This window comes from Podarcis cretensis (assembly GCF_951804945.1).
Source record: "Podarcis cretensis genome assembly, chromosome: 10".
NCBI lineage: Eukaryota > Metazoa > Chordata > Lepidosauria > Squamata > Lacertidae > Podarcis > Podarcis cretensis.
The window spans coordinates 62,909,338-62,918,982 of NC_137179.1; the positions used below are offsets into that span (position 1 = coordinate 62,909,338).

Below are 9,645 nucleotides of genomic sequence, written 5' to 3' on the forward strand. Positions count from 1 at the left end.
TGACTCCCGGCTCTCTGACCCTCGGACTCTTGGCTTTCTGACTCCTGGCTTCTGGACTCCCGTTCCTGCTCCCACCCCACCATCTTGCCCCCGGTCCCGACGTCCCCAGCCGGGACTTCGATCGCCCGCAAACCGGACCGTGACAGCATGCGGCAAATGCAATCGCCCGCATGATAAAGTGGAAATGTGCCAGAGCATCTCGCTTTCACATCCCCAAATGCTCACATCTTGTGCCAATTTCTGGGTACCTGGGCTGCTTATAATCCAGGTCGTGGCATAATAAGCACTGTCGATTTCAAGGGTGTTTCTCTAATTTGGCTTCGGTTCCAATCCCTCACTATTGACAAAACGAACACAGAACGTACAGTACGTCTTTTTACACGATGCACTTTTGTTTCCTATCAGCACCCGTTCCTTGCTCCCCCCCCCCCCCCCGGGTTCTGTTTGTGCTTTCGTTTCTGTGTATTTGCCTCCCTTGCCAGATGGCCTTTCAGCATCACGTGGCTCGTGAGTCAGATTTACAGGTGTGGGTTATAGATACATCCAGTATCCAGGTAGCGGCCAGTTCTAGCCCATTAAAGCCCGGCGTGTGATTAGAGAGTTTAATTAACGGCTAGTGAGTCATGTACTTAGCATGCCATCTAGCTATAACCAGTTTGCTGCAAGTAGCATCTGGAATGTCTTATATATTATGCTAATACATTTTTATTCTGCAGAAAGACCAAGTCTGAAACTTAAGCAGCTATTAAAAATAGCTTCCTTCCCCCCCAAACACACACACACAACAACAACAACAACAACCCCTAATAGTAACTTAACAGCCATCATATCTGAAACATTGCACAGTTAATGTTTAGTGAAAGACCATTGTAAAAGAGGATCTACATTTAGGGGTTCTGCGTTTTGCATTAACATCAGGACCATTTTATTTGGAGTGGATTTGAGCCAGCATGAATGGCAGCGAGAATATTAGACACTTGGGATGCATAGAGGGATATTTTAATTAAATCTAAAAAGAACCAGTGGGATGATTAAAGCATATTAACATGATAGTTTGTTATTTCCGAGAAGAAATGTTTCTTTTCGATTAATTTATTTTTAATGTAGGAAGTTGCTCTTGACATATTACTAGGTGCAATCGGATGAATAGAGGTCACATTCCAGGCAATTGCTGAAGGGTTTTTGTTTTTTAAAAAATTCAATTCGGATGTAGGGGTTATTTCAAAGGAATTTGAAGCAGGAGGAATGGAGGGGCTTAGACTAGAGTTGCCAGCTGCCTTGCAAATTGGACACTACATATGGTTACAATCCTATGATGAACCAATGTAGTGGTTAAAATGTTGGACTAAAATCAGGGAGATCATCGTCTGAATCCCAACTAAGCCATGATGCTCAGTGGGTGATCTTGGACCAGTCACTATCTTTTAGCCTTTCAGGGTTGTTGTGGAGATTAAATGAAGACAGGGAGAACCACATATGCCACTTCGAGATGCTGGGAGAAAAGCCGTATAAATGCAATAAATAAATTCAAACTAAGATAAAATGATGATGATGAAGAGCAAAAAAGGCAAATGGTAACTGCCCTACACATTTTGAGTGCAGTCATCGGGGGCAAAATATACTTAATTCTATAATATTGTAACTGGAGAAGTGTTCTGTACTGATTCTTCCAAGGACTTTATTTCGTGGAAGGATTATATAGATTTATTTCTGACGAAGAACTGTGCAATATTTATCAGTGAGTATTGCTGGGGGGTGGGGTGGGGAATTATGGGTGCCATTTCAGATAATGTCTTCAGCTTTCATCACTGTGCAAATCGAAGGTTAATTCTGGAACTTTTGTCCAAATCGGCCCTCTCACCTTTCCAGTTTGACGTCACCATCCATGAATAACACATGGCTAAGTGAAACAGTTTGTGATCAACAAATAAGCTGACGTACATTTGCTGAGGATGTTTCCTGATCAACATCAAACAGTGAGCCATCCATTTTATTAAAAAAAGGGGGGCAGCACAGACTAATCACTGGCTTTTCACATGGCAAGTACATCCCAGGCAACTTATTTGTTCAGCTATCAACACCACACAGCACTGACCTAAATGCCAGATTCTGCCCGCTCTTCTGGTCTGTGTTTTGAAGTATTGCAGATTGCTCGACTAAATGTAGATGCTTTCAATATCGGGCATCTAATCTTCACTTTCACATTTTGAGCAGGTCTCTCGTAGAACGGGGCATTCCGCTTTTATGACGGAATCCAATTATGGACAGAAACTGGTAATACTTAAGAACATCTCAGAGTCTGCTGAGTTGAGGCAATGGCTCCTTTCATTCGGCATCCTGCCATCTAGCATAAGGTTACCAGATTTTTTTCAGAGAATCCAGGGACCCCCTTTTTTCTTTTTTGAAAAGAGGGAAAAAAGTTGTTAAAAAAAAATTAAGAAGTAGTATCTTCTCTTCTGTGGTCTCCACTGTCACACGGCCTTCCTCTGGGCCCCAGCCTGCTCTCTTGGAGCGCTAGCCGCCGTGGAGTAGGCTCAGGCCGGGCATGGGTTCGGCCACATGTCCTTGCCCGCCCAATGCTCTCCTACCTCTCCTCAGTAGCAGCAGCAAGATTGGGGCTCCCCTCTTTTTTCTCCTTCCTCTTTCTCCCTCTTCCTTCTCCTTCTCCTCTCCTCCTTCTCTCTGCATCAGCTCCGGGGTTTTCCTGGCCCCAGAGTGCTGCTAGGCAGTCGGCTGGGTGGCTGGGTGCTTTCACTCCTGGCTCAATTTGGGTCATGGGGGGTTGTCAGCGGTTCCCCAGTTGACACGCCAGGCACCCCCGGTTTCCTCTCGGCAGCGGCGGTGGCAGCGGCAGTCTCAGCAGTCCGAAGCAAGCCTGGTAGTGCTGTTGGTTCTGGCTGGCTTCAGGAGCTGCTCGCTGCCGTGGCGCCCGCCATTTTGCCTCACTGGAAGTCCCCATATGATGTGTCTTGTACTGTTGAACCAATCACACAACATTCATTCCCTACTAATAAATCTACAACACTTAAAATATAAATCCGGGGACATTAAATGAAATCCGGGGACATTCCGGGGACGGATTTTGTCCCAGGGACAGATTTGTAAATCCGGGGACTGTCCCCAGGAAACAGGGATGTCTGGTTACCATAATATAGCAGCTACGGAGGAGCAAGTCGATTCTGTGTCCAGGGCAGTTGTCTACCAGCTTCATCTGGTACGGTGGCTGAGCCCCCACCTGCCCTCAGACTGTCTCACCAGAGTGGTGCATGCCCTGGTTATCTCCTGCTTGGACTACTGCAATGTGCTGTATGTGGGGCTACCTTTGAAGGTGACCCAGAAACTACAACTAATCCAGAATGTGGCAGCTAGACTGGTGACTGGGAGTGGCCGCCGGGACCATATAACACCCATCCTGAAAAATCTACATTGACTCCCAGTATGTTTCCAAGCACAGTTCAAAGTGTTGGTGCAGACCTAAGCCCTAAATGGCCTCGACCCAGTATAACCGAAGAAGCATCTCCACCCCCATTGCTCAGCCCGGACACTGAGGTCCAGCTCCAAGGGCCTTCTGATGGTTCCCTCCCTACAATAAGTGAGGTTACAGGGAACCAGACAGAGGGCCTGGTCAGTAGTGGCGCCCATTCCCATAAGATGTCAAGGAAATAAACAACAATCTGACTTTTAGAAGACACCTGAAGGGAGTTTTTAATGTTCAATGTTTTATCGTGTTTTTAATATTCTCTGGGAGCTGCCCAGAGTGGCTGGGGAAACCCAGCCAGATGGGAGGGGTATGAATTTTATGATGGTGATGATGAGACAGGAGAGAGACTGGCTTGGTCCAAACTCCCTGGCTTAACCCATTTTGACTCCTCTTTCTTAGAGCAAATGCCTTTCCTTTCCCCTGCAGGATACAAGGCAACAAGTTTATGAAATCTTTAAGTCAATCCGACACCTATTCTCTCTCATTCCCAGTGCTAGAATAATCATGTCATAAAATTAGGATGGGAAGGAAGCAAGGCGCTCATCTTCCCATCACCACATAAATCAACTTGACAAGTACCAAAGAGAATTGAAAACGACTTATTTTTTTGGCAATAGCCATTACTTTTTGGACTAGAGCCAAGCACAGTGGGCAAGTGGGGGGTTCAAGCTTAAAAAAAAAACCAAAGGCAGCAGCAATAGCCCTTTATAGACTGGATTCCCAGTCTTCTGAATTCTCCAGTAGTCATTGTGCTGCTTCTCTACATTTTTCCATACCAGATTGTTTTTTTCCGCCTTGTATTTTCTTCAGCCTTCCCCTTCCCCTCTGGCAGCTTGCCATTGCATCCAGTCTTGGACGGATGGAGAGCTCAGATAAATAATGGTCGCTCGGCCCTTAAAAGGCTCGTGAGTTACGATGGCACTTCAAATTAGGTAGAGCTGCCTTAGCCAACGTTGAAACATCGCTGGCTGGCCCAAAATCACTGCCCGGCTCATAACATAGAAAGGCGTCGGGAAGAGTGCAATGCGCTGTTTGCCAGCCTGCTCAAAGGCCGAGCCTGTATTGCCGTACCAGAGATGCCACAATAGGCCTCGTGTGACATTTAGAGAGCCGCTGCGGTTAGAGCATCGGACTGGGGGTTGGGAGACCAGGGTTCAAATCCCCACTTGGTCAAACAGCTCACTAGGTGACTATGGGCCAGTTAATGTCTCTCAGCCTAACCTACCTCACAGGGCTGTTGTGAAAAGAAAAAGTGGCAACAGAGAACCATGTTTGCCACTACGAACTCCTTGGAGGAAAAGTAGGCTATAAATGCAATAAATCAGGGGTCAGCAAGGTTTACCTCGCCAAGGCCGGTTCACTCCAGCAGAGACCCCTCTGTGGGCTGGCTCGGACCTACGCCTCAACGCGCGCATCCGTGATTTCTTGCAACTGTGTCTGATCTCATTATCTTATTTTACTATTAATTTCTAATAGAAAATTCTATGCTACCTTTCAATAGACACTCCCAGGGCAGTTTATTTGAATAGATATAAAGCGCACAGTAGATGCAAAACAAATCGGACGAATCATTGAACACGAGGATTGAAAAGGCAGCGGTGACAACCTAAAGAAAATATGCTGCAGAAGAACTCGTGTCTTTGCTTGCAGGACATCAGGAAATGGTTGAAAGTCTACAAGTGTCTCTGTGTTGAGGAGGTGAAGACCTTACAGACTATGTTAATGTGCTCATGTGTATATGCAGTTGTATGAATGTGGCACATCAGGGGGTTGGACTCTTTGTATGTATATAAAAAAATCTCTGTGGAAATGTATTTTTTAAAAAAGTTTTTAAAAATATATTGAATTTGCCATTAGCTCACCAGCACCATCTAGTGTCACATTTGTAGAATGCACTTAAAACGTTATATTTGCAGCTGTATAGGTAAAGGTAAAGGGACCCCTGACCATTAGGTCCAGTCGTGATTATAACTGAGTCCTAAATGAACCTTGGGTCCCTTCCTACTCTTCTATGATAACCCCTCACTAGTAGGAACTAAAAGTGCAATATGAACTATACTTTTTTTTGTTTTGTTTTTAAGTTCTTTCTGTCCCACCTTTCAGTCCTTTGTTTGCAGTTCCTCCATTATTTGCAGGAAACAGTGGAGTGAACCCAACAACTCCAAAAAGACCTCATACCTGAGGACATGGCAAGCACTGGCTGTTGTGACATGACATTCTCAGCAAGTCTTATGATCGGCCCCAAAGTGCAGTAGATTACTCAAAACAGCTCTGTTAAGTACAGTAAATAGCTCCATGAAGGAAACCCTAAACAAAGAGAAAAGCTAGGTTCCCTCTGTCCTTTTGCTCTGAGTAACTGCTGCTTTGTTTTCAGCTTGGTCACTGTATAATCTCCAAACACAAAGAAAGGACACCCTATGTTACAGTAATCATTGCTGGGTTGGAGGTAGAATTATCTCTTCAAAAAAGAAATAACCTATTTAAAAAGGGAGGACTGGTCACATTCTAGACAGGTCCATACCATCCTCTGAATGCCACACACTAATGGGGACTATAGGCATGCCATTTTCAATAACAGATCTCTAAACAATGAGTGATACCCAACTTTAGTCACACTCCAAGTAGATCCATTGAAATTGAGTTAGTTGGGTCTCACTCAATGCAATTAGGAAAAGCAGAAAAATAGAAATAGGCTGCAGTCACACCTCACTTCATCCCATTTCCCTAACTGTTCATTTCTGCATTATATTTGAGTCTTTGCACGATGTAAAAGCTGCTTCTGGAAAACCGATGGAAGATAGTGCATATTTAGTTTCTGTGTTATCTGATTCCAGGAAAAAATACTTTTGTGTACAAATCTTCTGAATGTCTTCTGAATGTCAGGTAGTTGTTTATCTCTTTGACATCTGATGGGAGGGCGTTCCACAGGGCGGGTGCCACTGCCGATAAGGCCCTCTGCCTGGTTCCCTGTAGCTTCGCTTCTCGCAATGAGGGAACCGCCAGAAGGCCCTCGGCGCTGGACCTCAGTGTCCGGGCTGAACGATGGGGGTGGAGACGCTCCTTCAGGTATACTGGGCCAAGGCCGTTTAGGGCTTTAAAGGTCAGCACCAACACTTTGAATTGTGCTCGGAAACATACTGGGAGCCAATGTAGGTCTTTCAAGACCGGTGTTGTGTGGTCTCGGTGGCCGCCCCCAGTCACCAGTCTAGCTTAAAGAAGCCAATCTGGATGCCCACTAGATATTTTGGACTGCAATTACCACCATCTCTGACCATTGGCAATGATAGCTGGCCTGCAGCTGATGGAAGCTGCGGTCCAAAATATCTAGAAGGCACCAGGAAGGCTGCAGTCTAGTTTACAAATACAATCACATTGCTAGGTTGTAATCCTATACACAAGGGATGCAGGTAGCATTGTTGTCTAAACCACTGAGCCTCTTGGGCTTGCCGATCGGAAGGCCGGCGGTTCAAATCCATGAGACGGAATAAACTCCCGTTGCTCTGTTCCAATTTCTGCCAACCTAGCAGTTCGAAAGCATACCAGTGCAAGTTGATAAATAGGTACCACTGCGGAGGGAAGGTAAACGGTGTTTCAGTGCGCTCTGTCACTTGTCACTGTGTCCCGTTGCACCAGAAGCGGTTTAGTCATGCTGACCACATGACCCGGAAAGTTGTCTGTGGACAAACGCCAGCTCCCTCAGCCTGAAAGTGAGATGAGCACCGCAACTCCATAGTCGCCTTTGATGGAACTTAACTGTCCAGGGCTCCTTTACCTTTTTTAAGAAATACCAAAGGGGGGGGGGCAACAGAGAAAGTTTCTGAGAGCATGAAGGAAAACCACACAGAACAAAGTCTTTAGGTTTATTGCAGGTCATTCTGTCCATAAGCATCATCTTTATATAAACAACAACAACCCCAACCACATCCAGTGATTCTTCCTGGAATTGTTAACAGCTTTAAAAAAAAGAAGACTCCTGATTCAATTGAGCTTTCTTGAAAGGTGTCTACTTTCTAGTTTATTTGCTTTTGCTGTTCAATACACCCTTTTAGATACAGGAACCCATCTGATATTGAATCCATGCTGGTATTTTCACTTAGAATCTGAAAACAAAATCTGGAAAGCACGGGTATTTTTGCTTTCATTTCATTAACAGCTATTTTTTCATTTCAGATTCCTGATTCATTTTGTTCTTCCGCGAAAAGGCTCTGCTTTCCACTGTTCAGGGGTACCCTTTCAAATACAGGAATCCATCTGATATTGAATCCATGCTGGTATTTTCCTAAAACAGAATACAGAAAGCAAGAAAACGCCTTTGTCTCTTTCTTTCTTTCTTTACTTTCTTTTTACTAGCCATGAATATGCAGCACTGAGGAGGATAATATTGTTACAACTGAAATGCTAGGCGTAGCCAGGGGGGCAGGGAGAGGCAGCTGCCCCCACTAAATCAATAAAAATCAATAAAAATACATATCTAACTGAGATTCTGCCTCCCCTAACAAAAGGCCTTCCCCCCCCCAAAAAAAAATCCTGGCTACACTCATGACTGAAACTGAAACAAGCAGTCTGTTGCACCCCATCCTTCATCGATTGTTCAGTTTGGCCAGCTCACGGTATTATTTATTACAATTATATTGGCTATTTCATAAAGCCACTTTCGACATCAGGAGGAGGTGGGATTGCGGGCTCATGCCCCCAACACATGTGCGGGACTGTTTCCAGCCCCGTGCGATTAGGGGAATCCTCGGGCTGCATCATCCCCTGAGCCAGCCAATCAGCTGGCTCGGGGTGTGTGGCTTGCCCCATTTAAGGCAAGCGTGGCCCTGGGATCTCCCTCTTTGGTCCGCGCAGCTGTTGTGGTTTCCCACCCACTCGCCCTTTAAGGTCTCCCTTCTGACCTTGCTATGGACTTCGGCTGGTCGCCGTTAAGGGGCCTGGTAGGAATTTTTTCCACTTGGCAAATTGGCACCAGCCATTTGGTTTTTTGCCTACCTCGTAGCAAATCGTCACAACTCCTTGGTTTTGGCGGTTAGGCATTGGTAGGGGTATTGTTATGTAGATGTGTTGGGGGGGAGGAGCGCCATCACCTCCCCCAAATATTGAAGGGTAGTCCAGTAAAGGATTCCGGGGGGCGTTGCCTCGTCCGAAGCCTATGGAGGCCAGGGCCTAAAGCGCCCCCCCCCCCGATTGGTGACCCCCGGGGAGTCCCTAGTTGATGTGCATCAGCAGGGCTCCCCCTGCTGGTGTTGACCCTTCCCGGTTTTCAAGCTAACAGGCTGAAGCTGGATAGTCTGATAGGACCAATGCCGAAGCCAATACCGCTCTTTACCTGTAACCAATAAAGTTGTGGCCAATTTTAGCCCATTAACCTAAAATAATGGTGTCACGTGTCTTTATTTCTACTGCGGGGGAGGCAGGAACTCACCATGCAACAGGCAACCTGTTGGCATTCTACTGTAAAGTTCTGGTGTACATGTGGATGTGTTTAGAAAATGGCACAGATGAAAGCAAATGTTTTGCAGACAGATCCCTTGCACTTCTTTTGATCCTTCTGGATCTCCTTCCTCAACAGAACATCTATTCAAGAGTTAGATCTCTTATTTCTTTGAGAAGCCTCAAAGATGATGGTGGCAGAGGATTGAAAGCTGTAATACAGTTAAAACCAATCCTTTATTAATATACTTGTTGTTGTTGTTTAGTCGTTTAGTCGTGTCCGACTCTTCGTGACCCCATGGACCAGAGAACGCCAGGCACTCCTGTCCTCCACTGCCCCCCGCAGCTTGGTCAGACTCATGCTGGTAACCTCGAAAACACTATCCAACCATCTCGTCCTCTGTCGCCCCCTTCTCCTTGTGCCCTCCATCTTTCCCAACATCAGGGTCTTCTCCAGGGAGTCTTCTCTTCTCATGAGGTGGCCAAAGTACTGGAGCCTCAGCTTCACAATCTGTCCTTCCAGTGAGCACTCAGGGCTGATTTCCTTCAGAATGGAGAGGTTTGATCTTCTTGCAGTCCATGGGACTCTCAAGAGTCTCCTCCAGCACCATAATTCAAAAGCATCAATTCTTCGGCGATCAGCCTTCTTTATGGTCCAGCTCTCACTTCCATACATCACTACTGGGAAAACCATAGCTTTAACTATACGGACCTTTGTTGGCAAGGTGATGTCT

The 9,645-nt window shown here is 45.9% G+C and overlaps 1 long non-coding RNA gene across 1 annotated transcript; it reads right to left on the bottom strand.

The window, feature by feature from the left end:
- Positions 1-7,328: 7,328 nt before the first annotated feature.
- Positions 7,329-9,106, bottom strand: LOC307225822. Its single transcript, XR_013843179.1, has 2 exons — positions 8,904-9,106; positions 7,329-7,760 (listed from the first exon to the last, which is right to left on the bottom strand). It is a non-coding gene; the product is annotated as an uncharacterized lncRNA (long non-coding RNA).
- Positions 9,107-9,645: the final 539 nt, after the last annotated feature.